Source organism: Protopterus annectens, chromosome 8.part0 (assembly GCF_019279795.1).
Source record: "Protopterus annectens isolate FY-2018-M chromosome 8.part0, PAN1.0, whole genome shotgun sequence".
Taxonomy (NCBI): Eukaryota; Metazoa; Chordata; order Ceratodontiformes; family Protopteridae; genus Protopterus; species Protopterus annectens.
Window position 1 is genome coordinate 1,358,494,216 of NC_056741.1, and position 23,534 is coordinate 1,358,517,749.

The 23,534-nt window shown below is 42.6% G+C and overlaps 1 protein-coding gene across 5 annotated transcripts in view; it reads right to left on the reverse strand.

Annotated features, from left to right (window-relative positions):
- Positions 1–23,534, reverse strand: part of BCL9L (BCL9 like) — a 1,117,803-nt gene that overhangs the window by 904,633 nt on the left and 189,636 nt on the right. For 2 of the 5 annotated variants that reach the window (XM_044080932.1, XM_044080931.1), the window contains one exon: positions 7,562–7,679. The exons of the other annotated variants lie outside the window; for them this stretch is intronic. The gene's annotated coding sequence lies outside the window, so the exon portion shown is untranslated. The remainder of the gene's footprint in view (positions 1–7,561; positions 7,680–23,534) is intronic. 5 annotated transcript variants of the gene reach the window in all.

The window sequence follows — 23,534 nt, forward strand, 5'->3', positions numbered from 1 at the left end:
GATGATCCAAACATTTTGTAGAAAGAAAGCAACTGTCAAAATAGAACTGTGACTCTTAGTTACATATAATGTAAGTATTGTTGACTATAGGTTATTCTGATGAAGCTCTTCCACCTGAATAAGAGCGAAAGCTTAATCTATTCAGTGTCTGAGTTATTTCCTTTCTACTAGCTCAGTATTAATTACTACGCCTAAAATAAGTCTGAATTTATATATATATATATATATATATATATATATATATATATATATATATACACACACACACATATCTATACATACATATATATATATATATATATATATATATATATATATATATACACACACACATCGATATATATCTATATATATCTATATATATATATATCTATATATATATATATATATATATATATATATATATATATATACACACACATACACACACACATACATTTTATACATATATGTATATACACACAAACCTACATATATATTTTACACTCATACCTCTCAACTGTCCCTGATTTTGCAGAATGCCCTTACTTTTGCCTCAGTTTTGCTCAATTCCTAATAACATTTTTGATTGTAAATAAATGAAAGCAACATACTTGCTATAACACTAGATCATTGTTTTTGCTTTTCTTCTGTCTTGACAGTGGGTTTCTCACCTCCAGGTTGTTCAGAGCCGGCAAATATTTCAGTGTTTTTGCAGCACTCAAGCTTCTACTTCCCTTACTTCTCTGCACTAGCAACACAGCTTCAGATTGAGTTTGCCCTAAAAGACAGGAATACCGGAAGGGGAGGCACAACCAGGGAACCACATTGTTTAACAGTACCCAATGAAGACTTCAGGCTTGGTTCATTATGATCCTCCAGAAACGAGACAAAGGGTATGATAATTTTAGGCATGGGGAAGGACAGAACTTCAAGTCAGGTGGAGCGGGAAAGTACATAATTTTAATATCCTCTCTTGTCCCTCCATCCATCTTGACAGATGCAACAGAATCCCCAGCTCCTACGATTCCCAGTTGGCATCATAGCAGGATACTTTCGAATATGACTAAACTGAAGGCTGTTCTGGATCTGGAATGGAGACCCAGTTTGCTGTTTTGACAAAGCAGTGCATGGTACACTAAAGTTGCTGCCACACAGATACCATTGAAAGATGACCGTTTCACAAAGTTGGCTTAAGATGAAACTGACCTAGTGGAATCCACCTTTTGCTTGGTTTAGAGAGACTCCTTTCATATTATAAAAAAAGGAAATACAACCTGAAAGCCATCTGGACAAAAACTTTGGAGACCTTGGATCTCAGTTTAGACAAAGTAAGATACAAACAGCTGGCTATCTTTCCATAAAGACTTTGTGCAGTACAAGTAAAATCTAAGTTGCTGGTAAACATCCTAGGTATGCAAAGTGTGCTTACTTTAGTCTGAGTAGTTAGGGGAAAAGTCAGGCAAATGTAGAAATTGGTTCAAGGAAGACTACCATAGGCACAAAGCTAGGGATGGGTTTAAAAGAAACTCTGTCTTTGTGGAATATGAAGTAAAGTTACTTGCATGACAAGCCATGAAGTTCAGAAATTTGTGTAGCTGAAATTATAACCATTAAACATTTTTTTTTCAAGAATGTTTAACTCTAAAGGCATGCCAGGTTCAAAGAGAGACTGTGCGAGAGCCTGTGACAGCAAGGTAATATCCCAAAGAGGAGATGGGTCTTTAGTAGGGGGTCGCAAAAGAAAAGTGCCCTTTGTAAAAGCCTTAGTGACCTTCAGAGATGCTATCGACAAGTCATTTGTCCCCATGTAAAAATCAGAAATAGCTACCAACTGAGCTTCAATAGTAGAAAAGTTGGCACCAATGTGTAAGAGACCCACCAAAAAATCTAGAATGGAGAGGTAGGGGTAAAAAAAAAAAAAGGGGTACGCAGTCCATTCTCTATTGCCCATATTGAAAACCTTTTCCATTTGTTCTTGTAAACCTTTCTAGTGGAGGGCTTTTGACAGAAGTCTGAATGCATACCACTCTAGAAGACAGAGAAGGATCTTTGGCCATCACTGGAATTGGAGAAATCATGCAGTTCTAGTTTGATAGACTATGTCCAGGTGAGGCTAGCCAGATGGGTGAAACAGCAGATCTGTAAGGGAACCAGAACCCAAGGAAGTCGAAGAGGATGAGGCCATGGGTAAGGGAACCAAACTTGTCAGGGCCAGATTGGAGCAATGAGGTTTACTTTTGCCTTGCTCATGGAAGCTTTCTGTAGGAACTCTACTACTAGTAGAACTGGCCGGTAAGCACAAAGGAGACCAGGTGGCTAAGTACAGACTAGAGTGCCCCTTAGTGACGGTTTCCTATTTAGTGATGAAGGTGAAATATCTGCTGCACTTCTAAGTGGTGGAGGATGCAAAAAGTCACAGCAAGGCTGGTCCTAGCAGCTGAAAATTTCTGTTTCCATGATATCACTAAGGGACCACTTGTGAGGCATGAGAATGCAGTGACTCAGCCCGTTGGATAGAATACTGTATCGACTTGTTGTGTGTATGTTGCTATAAGGAAGTGTTGAGAAGACATTGCCCATTGCCATACACTCATGGCCTGTCAAAATAGCTGATACGAACATGTTCCCCAGTTTAACATAGCAGACCATAGAAATCACACCTTGGGGAAGGCAGTCCTAAAGCGCCTACAAAGCAAGGAGGATTGCCGTCAACTCCAGAATGTTGATGTGAAGATGGGCCTGTTGTCCGATTCACATTCCTTGAACAAATACTCCCTCAAAATGAACCCATCCCAACAGAGAAGCATCTCTGGGGATTGCAGCCATGGGGGGAAAAAAAAAGAACAAACTAAGGCCCTTGTGCTACCACAGGGTAATCATCCTCCAAGAGATGCAAGGATGACAACAGGATAGCTTGACTGCATGATACAGTGTGTGTTAATAGGGATCACTGGACTGAAATGGTCCAGAACAGAACTCTCATGAAAAGCTTTGCAGCAGGTACTAATGTTATGGAAGCTGCCACAACACTAGTACTAGTGTTACAGAAGCTGCCAAGGAACACAGTAAGAAAATCATTAGAGAAGCTTGTGAATTCCAAGAAGAGATGACCTCTTGTTCCTACAAACGAAGGGAAATCAGCCTTGACAGTAGTAGTCTTGCAATGTCTGACACACTGTCTACGTGACAACCTATGACGTCCGAAAATTGAGTGGGCTGTAAAAGTTGATTTGATTTTTTTAAATTCATGGACATTCCCAAGGATTGGCACAACTGAAGCAAATAATCTCTTGCTTAGATTAAGGATTATTTTGTTCTTGCAGTGAAAAGCCATTCATGTAAGTACAAAACCACCTGGAACCCCTGCAGCCTGAAAAGTGCTGCCACCACTGCTATGCATTTGATGAACACTCGGGAGGGCTGTGGTGAGACCAAACAGCAGGGCCCTGATTGGATAGCGACCATCTCCCAAGTAAAATCACAAGTACTCAATGTCTGCAGAACATAGCCAGTTTTCTTTCCCCAGAAAAGGAAGAATGGATAGCACTATCACCATCCAGAAACTCTTTCTTCAAAAACAAGTTTTGACTGTGGAGGTACAAATGTGCCAGAGATCCTTGTTCTTTTTGTGAACTAAAATATCTTGAGTAGACTCTGGATCCTCAAATAAAACAAATCCCAGTAGTCTGGTGGGACCTCCTGGATGACTTTCTTCTATCAGCTAGCACATTACTTGAGCTGAAGCTCTTCACAGACTGGGTGAAACATCTATATGGATCCTGTAGAAAAGAGTTGTTTTACTTTGGAATGGATTATGTAAGCCTTGGATATTACCTTCACCCATGAATGCTGTGTGATGGCCTTCCAATTTTGTAGGTGAAGTGATTCGTGTCCCCCTACTGCCTCAAGAGGGGAGCAGGTGGAAAAGCTTTCATGAACACAAAGGGTTCAACGGTAAAGAGACCACTAAACCCTTGACTTTTTTTATATCCCCTCTGTTTCTGGGGTGTTGTCCATTGGAGATCCTTTCCTCAGACCCCGGGGACCCCATCAAAATATATGTCAGCGACTAAATACTAGGACTTCCTTTACCAGGGATGCTTCCCTCTCTTTTGATTCCTGGAAAAAGGTCTTTAAGGGCAAGGGAAAAAACTCCTGCATTCGATGTTTTAATCTCTTGGTCACGCTTACACAGAGTATCTTTTACTTTGGGTCTAAAAAGAGAGATCCCATTATAAGGGGTCTTAAGAAATCTCACCTTAAAGTTACCTGTTAAATCACAAATGCAGACGGGTACAACACTATCACTATACTAGTACCCGTTGCTTTCAATGCTCCATCTGCTGCCTTGCAAACCTGCCACAAGGTGACACTGGTAAATGACAACATGGTAGCCAGTTGAGTTATCATCTTCTCTGTATTTGTTGTCTGAGGTCTTCTGATGGAGTGTTAACAGCTCACTGATTACTGGAATGTGGGGATATCAGAAATTTAATTTAATGCAGAAATGGAAAAAGTCCTTGAAGCATACAAATACTTCCTAAATGATCCATCACTCTGGAGTAAGTTCAGAGGATTGACACTGGAGCTCTTCTCGGATAGCCCCTTCATTGTGACTGCTTCAATGACAACAGAACTCACAAGAGGACCTATGCTCCCATGTGGGCAATCCTTGGGAGAGGCAGGCACCTTACTTGGTTTGTGCGGGATGGCTCCTACCACATCGGCACCTTGCCAAGCACTCTGTGAAACAACATTAAGTTTGTCTGCAGGAAGGACCATCTAGGAGGTAGAAGGGCCTGTCCCAAAGGCCTCTAGGAATCCTTCCTCATCAGATAAAGGGGTATTAGCAGGACACTTTCCAGTCTGTTTTAACATCTCCATTAACTTACATAATGAGGTGTCTTCAGAAAGAGATCTGGGGGATCCTTCCCCCACAAGGTCAGTGCCCTCAGTGACAGCCTTCTAATGGGAATCCCCGTCTCTCCTCTTACATTTAAATTTCATAGGGGGGAGGGCACTGAATAACCAATAGTGTTCATAGTCCCTTAAACAAAGATCAAACAAAGGATTGTTCAAAGCTGTCTGAAAGTAGGTTTCCTAGGTCTACACACTCATTAAATCCACCAGCATAATAAATGTCTCAAACCAATGAAAAAAAAAAGTTTTTGCAAGGGGGCCAAGTGTCCCTACACCAAACACTCCCTATTAGTTATAAATACACCACCTCTGAGATTGCACAACAGTGGGGAATAAGGAAAAATTTTAACCCTCAGTTAACTATATCTCATGCCAAATACCAAAAAGTCACCCCGAACCCATATCCCAACACAAATCCACATGCATGCTACCATTCACACAAATGCATACACACACACCACCTACTTTTAATGGATTCTGCATATATCAACCAAATAAGTTAGATGAAATGCAAAATCCATTAAAAATCAATAAATTCGGTTTCAGCCAAACAAACCGTACCCACTGTTGCTGGAAAAGATAAAATCCAAGGGTCACGGGTACACTGGTATGTACAGCTAGAACTGAGGCAAGACAAACATCACCTTCCACTGTTGACTGCTGGGTCAAAACTTTCTCTAAGGACTTGAACATGTACAGGGATGGGCAACAGTGCCAAGAAGGGCAACCTTAGGCTAACTGCAAAGTTAATGTACCAGAACATCAAATACCTGGTACAATGACCCTATCAGATCAGAGGGCAACACAGTAGCTGAACTGTTGAGGGTCACAGGCAGCAACAACTCTGATGGAGTTGAGCCTGCCTCCAGGTGATCAGTGCCAAACTGTCAGCTATGGGGAGCCACAGTCTCCAAGAACTTCAGTTGGTCAGAGAAAATGCCACTGTCAAAGACCCCAAGGTTGTCTGTGCAGAGAGGGGGATGATTGCGGGGAATCTTGGTTCAAAAACCAGCAGATGCGACAGAGGTTCCAGGGAAGGAGCAACTATAAGAGGAGGGGTAGATTAGCTCTCATTGTGTTAAGGGGAAGAGAATGACTTCCATATGCATCTGGACCTTTATGAAGGCTCTCACCATCGTATTCCAATCTATGTCCAAGATAATTTTGGAAGAGCTAATAAACTGGACAGGTGCAGCTGAGAAGGGTGGAAAGTAAAAAAACATCTCCAGTGCGCTCTCTCTCTCTCTGAATATCTGTACCCCAAGAAAAAAAAAATTCTGTCTGCACAGAGTGCTCCAAAATTACAATAGTCTCAGAACTGGCTGATGCATGTAATTGGGGACGGAGGTAAAATGGATCCAAAAAAATCACATACAGCTGTTTAAATTCTGGTATAATGCGACAGGAAAGGCTTCAGTGATTTACAAATTTTCAGAATCAAGGTATCTGACAGAAAGGAAACCACATGTCTTTTTTTTTTTTTTTTTTCGTTTTTACTTCCCCTAGAACCATTTTCTCTATCCTTGGACTTCTTAGACTTTTCCTTTTCTTTGGCTGAGGTTTTTGCTACTTTGTATAAGAACCTCCAGGAAGTTGAGAAAGGTGTGTATCAGAAGAATAACCTGACATTTCTCCCATAAAACCAAGGAGAAAACCCCTGAGAATCGATTTATTCTAGCCAACAAAGACCACTGACTGAAGGAAAAAAAAATGTCAAATTATGCATTTAAACAGTAAGACCACAAGCAATAAATGTACTAATGGTGTGGATCCTGGAGTGGGATCCTATTGCCCACATTTAGGACATCTTTTAAAGCCCAAAGCCTTTTTCATTTTGAGGTAAAAACCCAACAGACGCTGTCCATACAGAAATGTAGGGTAACCCAATATGCTTTGGTAGACCTCAGCAAAAAGGGAGAGAGTAAAGAAAGTTCTGAGAGTTTACTTTTAAGATATAAAAATGAATAAAATACTTCTGAAGAAACCTGATAACAGAAAAAGTAAACTTCAGTTATGAGTATTTCACAAGATGATGAGCACAGCACTGGAAACTTCATCTGACAAGAATGGAGGCACCAACGAAATCTAGAGTTACTCTGCTAATGCAAGGAATTATGGGAGAAAGGACCTTGAGCGCTGGGTGCTGGAGAATCTCTTAAGTATTTGCTGCATTGGATTCACTTCAAGGCAGATAACTGTTGACAATGACGGGGACAACATAGGATTTGAGGACAAGTCAGTCAATAATCCCAGACACTAGAGTTTTATACATATTCAGAAAAGTGGTGCAAAACCTATTGTTCTATTAACTTTTAAGTGAATTAGCATATTTAAAAACTGTACCTTAATTTAGGTCTCTCCCAATTATATTTGTCTTTGTCCAAATTTCTTGTGCAAAAAAATTGAGAAGTATAAATACCCTGCACACAGAAAAAACATGCACGCTGACACACGTCGTATATGAAGTCAGCCTGTAATTACTAATAACAGCTTGTACAGACGTAGCGGACATGTACTTAAGTGTCAACCACAGAAACTGGGGGGAAAAGTCATGAGGCACTACAGCACACTTTTTTTTTCTGTACAAGGATAGGAACAAAATCAAATGCTAGAATTAATTTCAATGTTCATTTATAAAGCAAAAGCAGACATCTCTTACTATGACTGGCTTCTTAACTCCTTTGTTGACCTATGATGAGCAACCAGCAATACTGTCAAATATTGGAAAACTACCCGTCATTGTGTATAGAACCATCACTTAGCACACGATGTGGAATCTGCAGAGAAACAAACACAGATCCCTTAGTGACAATCTAATACTACAATACTCAACAGTTAAAAATAAGTAGCAAATTTAGTGAGGCACACTGAAAATACAGCAAGAAAACAGTCATTACTGTAAGCTAAACAAGAGAAATCAAGTCACGAACTTCCTAGATATTATAACAAAACTCAGTAATTAAAAAGTACAAGCATCTGTCATCTGTCCTCAGTGGCCATTCTATTCTTAGGTAGGTAGTGGGCTATTGGCCCTAGGGCCTATATAAGCCTAGCAGCTCTAGCCAAAAAGGTACCCTTGCTTTCGCCACCCAAGAAAATTATTTTCCTGTGCCCCTGTTGAGCAGAGCCACAGAAGTGATCCCCAGGGTGAATTTTCTTTCTCCCATCCAACCAAAGATTTTTCTTGTAGAGTGCTAATGAGGAGCTTTGTTTGATACAGATAGGTAGTTCGTTCCAGAGTATGGGAAGTCTCTGGGACAGGAATCTATCCCTCCAGCATGTTCTGTTTATTGTGGTGACAAGGTTTAGGTCTCTAGAGCATGTAGCTCGAGAGATTGGGATTTCTTTAAGTGGAGCATGTCTGACAGCTCTGGGTTTGACATAGCTTTGTATGCTAGGCAGAGATTGCCTCTGACTAGGCGATATGCGATGGGAGTAAAGCTGGAGTTTTTTGAGACGGTCTGTGTAGGGCATCTGCTTGAGGCCAGTAATCCTCCTCGGGAGGTATTTCTACGGATTTTCTGGATGTTGTAGATGTCTTGTGAGGTACGTACCAAAAGGGGCATTGTACTCTATAAGGGGTCTAATGAGTGATGAGTAGAGGGGAACAATGACCTCTTTTTTTCTGGATATGAAACCTTTTTTGATGGTGTGCCACGTAGAAGGATTTCCTGACTACTGTGGCGATGTGATTATCAAATTAGAGACTACTGTCCACCTGTGTCCCAAGGTCTCATCACACTCTGGATGTTAAGTAGAATACCGCCTATGTGGTATTTCATGGATATAGAGTTTTTACCAAAAGGCATGACAATGCACTTTTTGGCATTGAGCTTGAGGCCATGGCCAGGCATCTGTCTCAGTGAGGCCCTTTTGTAGGATGTCCACATTGTTAGGAGTTTCGATTATGGCTCCTAGTTTGCAGTCATCTGCGAACTTCGTTAGCCAAAGACCTTCTGTGCTAGCCTATACTTTTAAGAAGTAGATACCAAACAGGAGAGGATTCAGGACTGAACCCTGTGGTACTTCACTTGTCACTGGTCTGAAGTCGGACTTGGAGTCTGCTACTTTCACAGTGTGGGTTCCGTCAGTGAGGCAGTTGGCAGCCCATCTTGTGACATTGGGATTTATACCTAGTTTAGTGAGTTTATCTATAATTCCAGAGTGAGGGATGGTGCTGAAAGTCTTGGTGAGATCTAGATAGGTTGTGTGAACCACCTTACCCTCATCTACGGCTTTGGTGACTGCTTCAAAGAAGTCTATCAGGTTTAGGAGACATGATCTGCCTTTTATAAAATCGAACTGGGTGGGGTCCAGAGTTTGGAGATTACCAATGTCATTGTTTACAAGTTCCATGATAAGTTCCACAGCCTACAGACCAGGCTCGTTAGGCTAATGGGGCAGTAGGCTCCCGGGGTCCGTGGTGGCTCCCCCTTTGTGGAGTGGGATAACTGTCGCTGTGCGCCATTCGGTGGGCACAAAGCCTGAGGTGAGGCTATGACTGAACATGGTACTTAGATGGGGTGCCAGTTTGTTCTGTAGTTCGTGTAGAACGCAGCCTCGGATGTTGTCAGGTCCTATGGATGCTGTGTTCTTGGCTTTGGAGTATGTGGTTTTTACCTGTGCAGCTGTGATTACAGGAACTTTGCATTCTTCCGGTATAGAGATGGGCCCTTTAGGGGGTGAGAGGGGGTTAAACTTAGCACTGAATCTATCTGCCAGGATGTTGGCAATATCAGTTGGTTCTGTATATTTAGTGCCATTGTGCTCTAACTCACAGCAGATCTGAGTGTTGCCATTGAGATTCTTGACAGTTACAGAATGCTTTGTGGTTGTCTTTAGAATCAGTGACAATTTTGTTTTCGTAACTAGCTTTGGAGGATTTTATGAGGGATCTCAGCTTTTTACTGAGGCTGACCAGGGAGTTCCTCCAATCATGGGATTTTACTCTTTTTTGCAACAGTTTCTTTCTTCTGTTGTAGAGTTTGTTTACGGCAGGGGACCACCAGATTGGCTTCCGTTTTTTGAAGGATAGCATCTTGGTTCTGTTAGGGATTGCACGATTCATGCACTCATGTAAGTGCTTATAAAGTGCATCTGTGTAGGATTCAGCAGTCGTACCTCTATTGTCTGTCTGCATGGGTGTCGTGAAGTTTGCCATTTCTGTCTTAAGAAGTGTGAAGTTGGCTTTGGAGAATTTTTTTACGGTGGTTTTCCTAATGGGGTGTGGGGGTGGGATGTGGATGTCTAGGGTGATTAGCTTGTGGTCAGATCTGACCAATGAGGAACTGACCTCTGGTGTGGAACACTGTTTGCCCATGTTGGTAATGACCAGGTCTAGGATTTTGCTGCCTCTGGTGGGGGTGTGGATAAGTTGATCCAAGGCGTTGGAATTTACGAATTTCAGAAAACGTTGAGCAAAAGAGTTGGTACACGAGTAGTTTTCCAGTTAATGGTGCGGTAGTTGATATCGCCCATTATTAGGGTGTTAGGTTGTACCCTAATATTTTCCAGTGTATCAAGAAATGAGAAGTGGGAATCCTGGGGCATGGTGGAGGATCTGTAGCAAGCTACAATTTGGATTGTGGTCTTGCCAGAGTTAGTTGCACTTGGATAATCTCGGATGCATTATGCCGAGCAACTAGCCTGGAGGTGTGGATATCCTTAATGAATACCGACACGCCTCTGCCTTTAGTGTTTCGGTCCAAGTTAGATGGCTGAAAGTTGTGGTATGAATTATAGCCTGGTAATGCAGGGGTGCTCTCTCTGGAGCCTTGAACCAGGTCTCTGTCACTGCACAGATGCCGATGTTCTCCATTTTAAAGAGTGCCTCGAGTGAGTGTATTTTGAGGTTTAGACTTCTAGCACTGAGTAGCATTACCCTCAAATTTTGCTTGCTTGTACCGGTTATGGTGGTGAGTTTGTCATTTAAACATTGCCTAAAAAAAAGGCACTATAGAGGTGGCAAGAGCCTTAGCCAGCATCCAAAGGGAGACAGGTCCAGGCCATCTCTGGCAAAGCATTATGCTCTGTCGATCATGTCATCCCAGGCAGACAGATACTGGATCCCCTTAGAATGACACCAGTCGCTTAGCCAATTGTTGAAGTCAATCATTTTGCCCTTGTACTGTAGCACCATTCTGGGTGATGGCAGGATGATGCTCAAGACTACGGTCAAACCTGATTGGGCTACAAGATTGGACAGCTCGTTCATGTCTCTTCATGTAGTCCAGGGAGGTAAGTCTCAGGTCATTCACACCAACATGGACAATGACGGAGTCATATTTGTACTTGTTATGGAGTGACCTGAGTGCATGCGTTGTGGCGGATCCTGGCACCAGACAGGCAGCTGACAGTAACTTTCTTCTTGTTTAGCTTGGTGAATGGAAGATCAGTGTGCCTGACTACAGAGTCACCTATGACTATACAGTGTTGGGTATGTTATGCCTTATGGGCTGTGGTCGAGTGGCACACTGAGTTTGTGGGCTGTCTCTCATTTGGGTTGTGTTGGGGGGTGGAGGTTGCTTGCATTTCTGCTTTGGAGGTCCCTGTTGCTTGGGCAGATTTTTATTGAGAGCCTCTGAATGTAGGCGCATGTTTTGTGTTTCTATGTGTATGTTTTGGTGGTGTAGGTTTTGAGGGACTATGTGATGAGTGTGGTGTGTCGCAAGTGTTTACCCTCTCCTCTTGCCTATCTAGTCCAGTCTTGGTTGAAGAGAGCTTTGCTTCCAGTTTGGCTATGTAAGTGCATCTCTCACCGGTAGTAGTGTTGGGTGGTAGGAGGAGAGGTTTGTGTGTGTACATGAGGCAATTGCTGGATTGCCCCAAGATGCCCAGATACATCAGGTAGACAGGAGAAAACACCGGGAGCTGACCCTTAAAAAAAAGTACCTATCCAGGCATGTCTAAGTACTAAAACCCGTTTTCCTCTAGACAAGTGAGAAACGTTGAGTGCTGTAGTAATTGTAGTTTATTTTGTGCCTACGAGTTCTGAACAAGTGCTGAGCTCAAAGAAACAGATTTGACTGCTAAAACTAAAAAACTGGCTAGTTCTACAGGAAAATTTGAAGAGCAGACTTTATGGCGCCGGGAATAGTTTAACCCTAGCTAAGTGGCGGGGGCTCAGAAGCTTACAAACAGTCCCGGATACAGCAACTCTGTATCTGGACTAGACTAGTTACAGGAAAGGTAGGAAAATAAGCTTAGAATTTTTTTTTGTTTGGTAAAGTGGAAAGGGAGTAAGGAGGAGCAGAATATAACTCAAGGTTAAGAAGTGGGTTGGCCTTCTTAAATGTCCTCCCTGTATTAGGTAAAATGAGGTAATGACACTAAACTGGGAGGAGTGTCCCAGATTAAATTTACAGTAGGGGTGGGCAACTGCAAAGCCACCAAGTATAAGAACAGGATACCAATAGGGAGGGAATGTGGGAGACAAAAATCAGCACAAACCAACCCAAACAGGAGCTTAACAAATGTAGAAAATTTCCAGTTAATACCTCACACACAGTGAAACTAGCTAAAAAAATATGCAGCAGACAATAAAAGTGCTATAAATAACTTGTAAAAATAAGCAAAAGACAGGATACTTAATGTTATATATCGCAGATTTATACATCACAGATCAGGGTTTGCTCAGTGCCCTTCCTCAGATTAGCTCAGAGTGGACATCTCTATGTCCAATTAATTTTTGAAAAGGCAGCAGAAAGAGCAGTAAGCAGAAACGTCACTCCGGGCAAACAAAAGAAACCCAATCCATCAGGAGATGAAAGCTGCTTTTACAAAGTAACATTCTTGTACACAGCTGATGTATAATGGAGGTGGAAAATATATGTAATACAAAGGAGAAAAAGCATAATCTACACATACATTGAAAAAAAAATCACAACATGGCATATAACAAATGGTACTACAGCCATGTCTTGAACTCAGTCTTAAGAAATGTATAATTGTACCCTTTGGGAATCAACCATCCCGAATAATTACTTGATTGATAATACACCCCTAAGAGTCAACCCAGTGGTCAGAGATCTGGGTACACACAAAAACAGTAGCCTTACCTTCAACCACTATGTGGCCACAGTGGTGAGGAATTCCTTTTATGTTGCGCAACTTTTAAGGGCATGGCATCTAGGTCCAAAGAGGTAATTATTCCTCTGTACACTGCCCTTAAAAGACCAGAGTCCAAAGCTCCCTTTGGTATGTACCTGACCAGGCATATGTAGTAACCAGAGTGACCTCATAAGTTCCTTACAAAAAGTACACAAAGCTTAAAAAAACCTGCCTAATGCAGAGCACCTTAAAGCCCTTTCTCTTATAGATTGCTGAGGGGTGATCTATGCCTGACTTACAAGGCATCCGCAAACCCCACATTTATGAATCTCCTGCATATTCATAAGTCAAATAGAACCAGAAATACAAGGTCCGGCGACCTGAAGTTTGTCTGACTTAATAGAACATGTTGGAGAGAGAGATACATGTCCCAGGCACTGCCTCTACTATGGAACAGGTTTCCCACTCATGTGAAGCTGAGTTTATCTACTACCTAATTTAAGCGCAACCTAGACTACTGGATGGAGAACAGGAAATTTACACCGAGCTTGGCACCTATGTCCGTTATGGAAAGAGGGTGCTTATATATGCCTGGCCCTCAGTGTCCTTATTTGGATATAGGAAATCATTATTCTTTTGGGAAAACTTGGCTTGACTTAGAAAGGCCCCCAGGTCATTAGCCTAATAAAAATCTATGAGTCTATGAATCTGTATGAAAAGTAGAATATGGTACTATTTAGTTTGTTAAAACAAACTGCTAGCACTAAATCAGACCGGACTGTTCAAGCCATAAACTTAAATTAAAATAAAGTTTACACACATGTTAAGAATACATTTAATCTTTATTTCATTTTTATTTCTTGTTTAGCCTTACTTTCACTACAATGTCATTTTTTTTGCTTTAACACTGGTGTGGTGTGCCATTTGTAAACCTGTAACAACTTTGACAGATGCAGAAACTTACCATAGTACAGCTCACGGCTGGGTAGGTTTTTGACATGGAAAGTGCTTTTAACCTCATCAAAAAGGTATGTTTGCCAATGATTTAGTCTTTTAATACAAACTCCATGATGATGACGTTAAAGCTGCCTGGTACATGAATAGCATTAAAAAAGTGAGGGCAATGTTAAAATGTCAGATTCTGTGATCCAGAAGTACAGAGATGTGAATGTCTTTGATAGCCTACTTCTCAAATCTGAGCACCTAAATGGAGCTAGTGACCAGACACAGTGAAGCTTACTACTGACAACAGAAATGCTATTCTTCCAAAAGGACTGGCCTGAGATGCTAAAACAGGATAGATGCATTGTATACGTGTTAGAGTAGTTCAGAAAGTGGAAATTAATTTCTAAACTTTATGCTACAGTAAGCTACAGTCACCATATTGCTAAGGAAATTAGAATTGCTTTTGAAAAGAAAGGTTCATTTTTTCAGCTGCATTTTGTCACCCACTGTGCCCGGTTGCCTAACTAACCATGTATTTTTGTTTTAAGTGGATATAGCAATCAACTACTGTTTTTAAGCAAAGAAAGAGATAGCCTTTTACAGTGCACATCTACAGCCTGAATTTACTTTTCTTGTACTATTATGCCTATGGAGTAAAATACTGGTCCACTTTATCAAAGCAGACCATTAGAGACAACATTTTGCACAATGCATACCACTGCATAAACTGGTGACCAGAAAAAGTAATTTTTTATAAGTCTGTAACACGAAAAAAAAGTCTAATATATTAAAGCCAAAAATACGTGTTTCCACAAGAAAAAATTCATACATCTGAACTATACGGAAGAAAAATCTCTAGATGTGGCCAGCCTATTAATTTTTGATCCTAGGGTCTATGAAACACAGCCACCATGTAAGATACAGTTGCTCAGATTTAAAAAAAAAACTACAAAAGCCTGACTAGCTTGGTCTGCAAAGCTATGGAAAGGATCATCATGGACCTCATAAATAAAGATATTGGGGACCTACAGACACTGGATCCTACCCAGTTTGGCTTTGTTAAGGGCAGATCCTGCCTCTTAAACCTGGTTGACTTCTTTGAAACAGTCACCAAGGCCATTGACGAAGGGAAGGTGGTCCACACAGCCTACCTGGACCTCGCAAAAGCCTTCGATACAATACCCCACTCAGGCATTATAGATAAGCTCACCAGCTTAAATATAAACCCCTATGTCACTAGATGGGTTGCAAACTGGCTCAAGGACAGAACCCACATGGTTAGAATTGCTGGAGCCATGTCAGACTACAAACCAATTACAAGTGGCGTCCCACAAGGCTCAGTCCTGGGACCTCTCTTGTTTGGTATATATTTCTCGGAGGTACAGGCCAACACGGAAGGACTGTGAGTGACTAAGTTCGCAGATGACTGCAAACTGGGCGCCATAATCGACTCTCCAGCCGACACAAGCTTCCTCCAAAAGGGCCTCATAGAAACAGACAACTGGTGCCAGAGCCATGGCCTCAAGCTAAACGCCAAAAAGTGTATAGTCATCCCCTTTGGCAAAAACAAAGTGCCCACAAATTACCACATAGGTGGTAATCCATTAAGTACAGAAGAAGTCATTAGGGACCTGGGGACCCAAGTTGATAGCAATCTCTCATTTGACAACCACATGGCCAAAGTGGTTAGAAAAACATTTTATATAGCCCACCTAATCATGAAGGGATTCACATCTAGATTAGGGGAGGTCATCGTGCCTCTTTACTCATCCCTCATCAGGCCCATAATAGAGTACAATGCCCCTTTGGGATGTACCTTACCAAACACCTGCAGCAACTGGAAAGACCCCAAAAGTACCTCACCAAGAGGATCAAAGGGCTCAAACAGATGCCATATGCTGCCCGGTTAAAGAAACTCCAGCTCTACTCAGTGGCATACCGCCTGCTCAGAGGTGACCTGTGCCTGACGTATAAGGCCATGTCCAACCCGGAATTAAGGGACATGCTGCACCTCAAAAATCCAAATCCCATCGAGCTACACTGAGACTTGAACCTCAGCACTGAAATAAATAGGACATGCTGGAGGGACAGATTCATAACCCAGAGGCTCCCTTCACTATGGAATAAAATCCCAGTCCAGGTTAGGCAGAGTCCCTCATTGACTCTCTTCAAGAGGAATCTTGATGAGTGGATGGGAGATCATAGGTTTACCCCGGGTATCACTTCTGTGTCACTGTTAGACAGAGGCACAGTATAATAACCTCGAAAAAAGGCATAGCAAAATTAATTTAAAATGGGTGGCGAAAGCCAAATATACTCTGGCTAGGCTTATAAATGCCCTAGGGCAGATAGCCTAGTATGAACCTATGAATCACTACCTTTTATACAATTTGTGAAGACAAAGTGTTACTAGTGCATATATACGCAACTAAGATTTACCAGAGTTACGAAGCATTAAGATGACAAGTTGAAAGATGTAAAAGAAAAGTCGCACAGGTACTTCCAGCCAAAGAAAAATGTGGAAAAGTAGGACTGCTGCACAGTAGAATGAAAAGTACAGTTTTGTACCTACCATAAATGTAGATGTCCGAGAGGTATGCATCTGCAGTCCTAACATATGGGTTGTCCTGCCTCAGGCAGCCCTTCGGTCGGCCGGATTCCAAAGTCTGGGTCTGGCCTCGGCTGATGTCGCACTTCACCCGACGTCATAGCTGCTGTGTATTGGGTATAAAGGCATCAGCCGACGCCATTTTCCTCAGTGTTTCTTGCCCCAGATGCCAGGTGCCCTCTAGGAAGGCTAAATTTGGATAAATGCAAATGATTCCAAACAGTAGAGAGCAAACAATATAAGAATGTATATACAAACAAATACACCATAATAGATTCCCCCAGCTAGCTACAAGATGGGCAAATACCCTAGGAGTACCACAGAGGGGAAGGAGGGCGGGTAATCCTGACAGCAGATGCATACCTCTCGGACATCTACATTTATGGTAGGTACAAAACTGTACTATGTCCTTCAAGGATGCATCTGCAGTCCTAACATATGGGTAGAATACCATAGCCAAACTGGGGGAGGAGGCACTAAGATAATGATGGTGTAGTTAAGATCCCTTGCAAAACAGCAGTTGCAAAACCTGCTCGGGATCTGGAGTATAAAGGAAGATTATAATGCTTGGCAAATGTATGCACGGAGCTCCAAGTAGCAGCTTCTAAAATGTCTTTGGTAGCCACTCCTCGTAGGTAAGCTGTAGTAGTGGCTGTAGCCCTTGTGGAGTGTGGTCTGATATTTTCTGGAGTTGTCTTTCCATGAAAAGAGTAACAAAATCTAATGCAATTTCCTATCCATTTTGAGATTGTCTGTTTTGAAATTGTTTTTCCTTGCATTCCTGTTGCATATGCTACCAGAAGCTGGTCAGTTTTTCTGTTGGTCTTAGTTCTGTCCAGATAGTAGCGCAATTGTCTGTGTACATCCAAGGTATGTAGTAGTATTTCCCCCCTGTTCTGTGGGTTGGGGAAGAATGTTGGTAGGTGGATTGCTTGGTTCAATGATACTCTGGAGACCACTTTTGGCATAAAAGTAGGGTTAGTTCTCAAGGACACACTATCCTGATGGAAGATAAGGAAGGGCTGTACTGCCATTAATGCCTGTAATTCAGAAACCCTTCTTGCTGAAGTGATTGCAAGCAGGAAAGCAGTTTTCCAAGATAAGAACTGTAATTCTGCTGTAGCTGCTGGCTCAAAAGGGGGAAGTGTTAACTTTTCCAACAGGTCCCATGTAGGCAAAGGTGGCTTCCTTGGAGGCTTTACATTTTTAATTCCTCTCAGAAACGGCCTGAGTAGAGGATGAGAGAAGACTGGAGGACCCATGTTGTATTCTGCTGAAATTGCTGATGCATGAATCTTAATGGAGGAGTAAGACAGGCCATTGTGGAAAAGTTCTGCTAAGTATTCCAGTATGTTAGCTATGTTTGCTAATGATACATTTTTCTCCTTTTGCTGCACTCCAAATGAGGTATCTTTTCCATTTGGCTGAATAAGTCTTCCTTGTGGAGGGTCTGCGAGCCTCCAGGATAATGTCTTTAACCCTCTGAGATAAATCTGGGTTATTTTGTTTTATGTAATATTCCAAGCAGCTAGCTGTAGTGTTTTCAAGTTTGGATGTAGGATCCTGTAGTTGTTCTGTGTTAGAAGTAAAGGACATAGAGGTAGAGGCCATGCGTGTGTCCGAGACATACTCCTCAGTAGCGGGTACCAATGCTGCCTCGGCCAGTCTGGAGCTATCAGGATTATCCTTGGGTGATCTTCTTTGATCTTCAGTAGGACTTTGTGCATCAAAGGAAGAGGTGGGAATGCATATGCTATCAGGTTTTCCCAACTGAAGGATAGGGAGTCCACCTTCCAAGCAAGTGGGTGGTATGTCCTTGTGCAGAATTTCCTCAATTGGTGGTTGTGTGGGGATGCGAACAGGTCTATTTCTGGTAGTCCCCATTTCTTTGTAATGGTTTTGAAGATGTCTGGATGCAGCATCCATTCGTGGGCATCCGTGGTAGTTCTGCTTAAGGTGTCTGCTAGTGAATTTTCTTTTCCTGGCACAAATTTGGCCTGGAGTTGAATGTTGAGGTTCAGGGCCACATTCCACAGGTCCATTGCCATCCGGCATAGAGGATATGAGTGTGTACCTCCCTGTTTGTTGATATACCACATGACCGTGGTGTTGTCCGTCCTTATCAGCAAGTGACCCTGTTGAAGAAAAGGTCTGAATGTCTGGATTGCCTGTTTCACTGCCAGCATCTCCTTTTGATTTATGTGTAGATTCAGCTGGTCTTGTGTCCATAGGCCTTGTATACACTTGTCCACCATGTGTGCCCCCCAGCCTAGGTCTGAGGCGTCCGTGGTGATGGTCTGGCTTGGATGAGGTTTGTGGAAAGGCAGTCCTCTGTTTAACTGACAGGCCTGAGCCCACCACAGGAATTCTTGCTTCAGGCATGGAATTATTGGAATTTGGGCTTCTAGGCTGTGCTTGTGTTGAGACCATACATTCCTTAGGTACCATTGCAACTTCCTCATATGCAGCCTGGCATGCGGAATCAATATTATGCAGGATGCCATGTAACCCAGGGCTTGCAGGACTTTCCTTGCTGTAAGCTGGATCTGTGTTGCTAATGCCATGAAATAGAGTGGTAGTTGCTTTTGTTTTTCTGCTGTGAGAAAAGCCATCTGATTTGATGTGTCCAGTTCTGCACCCAAGAATGTTATTCTTTGGGATGGTACCAGCCTTGACTTTTTCATGTTGACTGTGTATCCCAGGGCTTGCAGCAGTTGTATAACCTTTTCCAAATCTTTTGTTAATTTGGCCTTGTTGTCCGCTTGTATTAGGCAGTCGTCCAGGTATGGATAAATCTGAATTCCCTGAAGCCTGCAATGAGCAATTACTGATGCCAGGCATTTCGTGAATACTCTGGGCGCAGTAGATAAGCCAAAGGGCAATGCTGAGAATTGATAATGCTCTGATCCTGCAAGAAATCTGAGGTATCTTCTGCAATCTGGTCGTATAGGGACGTGCAGGTATGCCTCCTTGAGATCTAGAGTCACCAGCCAAGACTCCTTGCCCAGCATGGGAAGAAGTTGCTGTAGGGTCAGCATTTTGAATTTTGGAACAATGAGAAATGTGTTCAGAGCGGACAGGTCGAGAATAGGCCTCCGTTGATTTTCTTTCCTTGGTACCAGGAAAAGTCTGGAGTAAAATCCCTGCCCTTGTTCCATAGGCGGTACCTTTTCTATAGCTCTCATCCTTAGTAGGTGTTTGATTTGTCCTAGAGCGTTTGTTTTTTGGTTTGGTGGTAGGTTTGGCATTCCTCTCTTTTTTGGTAGAGTGTGGAAGTGAAACCTGTAGCCCTTGTCTATTGTCTGTAAAATCCATTTGTCTCCTGTAATGTAATGCCAGTTTAGGGAAAATAAGGCTAGTTTTCCGCCCAAGGGTGCTTCCAGTTGTTCCCTGGTAGGCGGTATCAGAGCCAAGTCATTGTGTCTGTCCTGTGGAAGAGGTCGTAGCTGAATCTGTGGCAGTACTTCTCTGGTTGTTAGGCTGCCACTGACGTCCCCTGTAGGCACCTCTGGATTGACCTCTGCCTCTTGGGCACCTATTTCTGCCTCTCTGTGCTCTGGAGGAGTCTGGAAAGGACCAATTCGTCGAAGGCCAATTTCTGCTAAACCTCGGAGGTTGGACCTGTAAGAAATCCTTGACTGTTTGGACAGATTTTGCTTTTTCTTCCACCTTCTTTAGCACTTGCTGTGCAGGGGAGCCAAACAAACTTTGTTTCTCCATAGGAGCATCCAGGAGCTTTGACTTAACATGGTCTGGTAAGGATTGCTCTTTTAACCAGGCATGCCTTCTAATCACTGTTCCATTCATAGCTGATCTAAAGGAAGCCTCCAGTGCATCATAGCCGCATTTTAATGAATGATTACTGACCTGCTGAGTGTTATGTACCAAATCCTGAAGGGACTTACGGTCTATAGGTTCAGGAGAGGACAGTTTTTTATTTAGCTGGTCTAACAAAAATTCCTGATACTGAATCATGTGGAATTGACAGTTTAAGGCCCTGGCCGAAAGAGTAGCAGAAGTATAAACTTTTTTACCCCATCTCTCTAATGCTCTAGATTCTCTTTCAGAGGGGAGGGGGTTTTTGGCAGAGGCAGCTGCTACAGCTTTGGGGCCCTGTGAAATGGTTTCAGGATCTGCAATAGGAGCCTTATACACGTGAAAGTGGGTGTCCGGGACCCTGTAATATCTGTCGGGCTTGGCAGGGGCCGGAGGAAGAGAGTCAGGGGCAGTACAGGCATCATTATATGCATCATCAACAACTGTTAGTACTGGAGGAATGGCTAAAGGCCTATGCTGTGGTAAATGTAAAAAGGTCCTTAGCCTTTTCCTTGAATCTGAAAAATCCTGGCCCTGCCATTGAAAATGCTCTCTCATAGCATGTAAGGTTTCCCCAAAAGAAAATTCTTCAGGAGGAGAGGCAGAAGGAATGGAGTCTTCTGCATCAGAATCCTCATAAGGAGAATATGGGCCTTCTGGAGGGTCTGAGTTTTCTGAATCATCCGAGGAATAGTCTGTAGAAACAGGATCCGGGGCTCAGTTCTAGGCCTCTTCTCTGGAGGGGTTGAGAGGCCCTGTCTGGGTGAGGTTGGGATCCCTGATCAAAGAAATGAGATCCTCAGCCAGGCTGAGCATTTGGGAACTAGAGGTAGGCCTGTGAGAGGGGGTTTTAGCAGGCAAGGCCTTAGAAGATTTAGCTGCTTTAGCCCTAGAAAAAGCCTTGATAGACATAGATGCAGGGGGCCTAGCAGCTCCACGTGCAGGAGTAGATATGTCTAAAGGAATAGTATCTGATAAGTCCTGGGTGCCTGCTACAGCAGGGGAAATTTCAGTAGCAGATTCAGCCATGCTCTGTGAGGCCTCGGCTATCGGAGGCATGCTTTCGGCTGAAGGAAGAACCGTGGACTCTGTTTCAGCCGAAACAGAGACACTCGCGGTTGGCTTAACCGTGGTTTCAGCCGAAACCGCGGACCGCGAGTGTTGGTCCTTTTCCTTACGTTTTTTAGCTAATTGTGAAGTCGGAGTCTCAGACGGCATTTTGTAAGCAAAAGCGGGACCAAAAAACTCCTCTGCAAACTCCGACCGACGTCTAAGTGTCCGTCGGTTGAAGGAAGCACAGGCTAGACAAGCTGATACGTCGTGGTCTGGGCCTAAGCAAGGAAGGCAGTAAGAGTGGAAATCCTTATGAGGTATTTGTTTCCCACAAGTTAAACAATTATTTACTTTTTCTGACATCGGCTGAGGCAAGAAATAGTCCCCAACGGGGTATTTAGCTTTTTAGAAGTCTTCGGTAGTAGAAATCTCTGGATCTGACCGACCGGCACTTGCGAACAGCTTCTGCTTCGGGCACCACGCGGCAAGAAAGACTGAGGAAAATGGCGTCGGCTGATGCCTTTATACCCAATACACAGCAGCTATGATGTCGGGTGAAGTGCGACATCAGCCGAGGCCAGACCCAGACTTTGGAATCCGGCCGACCGAAGGGCTGCCTGAGGCAGGACAACCCATATGTTAGCACTGCAGATGCATCCTTGAAGGACATCCACAAACAGCTACACCAGCTTAAGCAAGGAACTGAATTCACTGACAAAGACAAATACAAAACACAAATGCAGCCATGCACCTTTGTAATAGAAAGAGGAAGGCACATTCAGAACCAGGTATAGCTTTAGAGAAGGTACAAGGCACTGCAAGGTCATTAGCATCATTAAGAATACAGATCAAGATGAACCAAGGATGAAACATGTGGAAATATTAACAAAGGAGGCAGTGGAAAAAATGTGCAAAGATAAAAAGAGTAAAGGAATGGATCAAAGCTTGTATGTGCAAATGCAAAAGTTGAAAAAAAAGAGGTCACTGTACACTCTAAAATACATGCCCCCATCCCCCAAAAAGTAAAACAAATGTGCAAAGAGCAAGAAGCAAAATCATTTTGCAACTGTGCTAAAGTAACAAAACAAAAACTCATGGTACAAAAAGAAATAGCATACCAAAAACAAGTAACACAAGGGCCATACATATGCAATGTTTCAAAGGACAGTAAACCATGGTCAGAAAGCAGAGAAAGATCAATACTTCTGCATATGTACAACATCTATCTACAGGAACTAGAATCATTCGGTATTAAACCCAATAGCAGTTTCCTAGGTGATCTGAACTATCAACTACAGATTGGGAAACCTCCACCTCCACTAAGGCACAAGCACAGAGATTCCTCGACTGTCAATACAAATGTTTTGGAACAGTCAGTCAGATACCCAACTAGGGGAAATAACATTCTAGATCTTGTCCTTACTAATAGGGGAGCATCTTGCACCATCCTTTGCGTATCTTCATCACTTGTTAGGTCTGACCATAAAGCACTCTCCTTTGAAATAAAACTGAAACCAGAGAGCTCTTCCACCCAATGCACCTTTAGAAATTTAAGACAAACTATCTTTTCCTAAGTGATACACTGACGAGCTTCAAATCCCCATAAACCCAGTTAACTTCACTGAAAATGCAGAAATGCAAATCATCACACTATACACCAGCATGTAAACAGCTGCATATGTGCAGCTGTACCCCCACAGGAACTGCAAGGCAAAATACAAAATCCCACATGCTGAAACCATAATATATGAAAGCTATATAATAAAAGGAAATTAATTTTGACCAAAACTATGAGCAATTTCCAGAAAGTTTGCGTCTAGTTACTGCAACAACTAAATCAGTCAGCTCAGGAACTTAATAAAATCCGCCATACCAAGTTTAAGGCCAAAATCGCTACCCAAGCCAAAGACAAAGCAATTTTTTTGTTACATTTTGCAATCTCACAAGCACAGCAATCCACTTGAGTTGACTGTAAACAATGTTACCTACACTAAGGCTGAAGATGTAGCTAACCTACCGTAAGATAAATATAGCTCTAATTTTACCCCTCTTTCCCATCTCTCTCTCTCCCTAAAATTGTTACATTTTGCAATCTCACAAGCACAGCAATCCACTTGAGTTGACTGTAAACAATGTTACCTACACTAAGGCTGAAGATGTA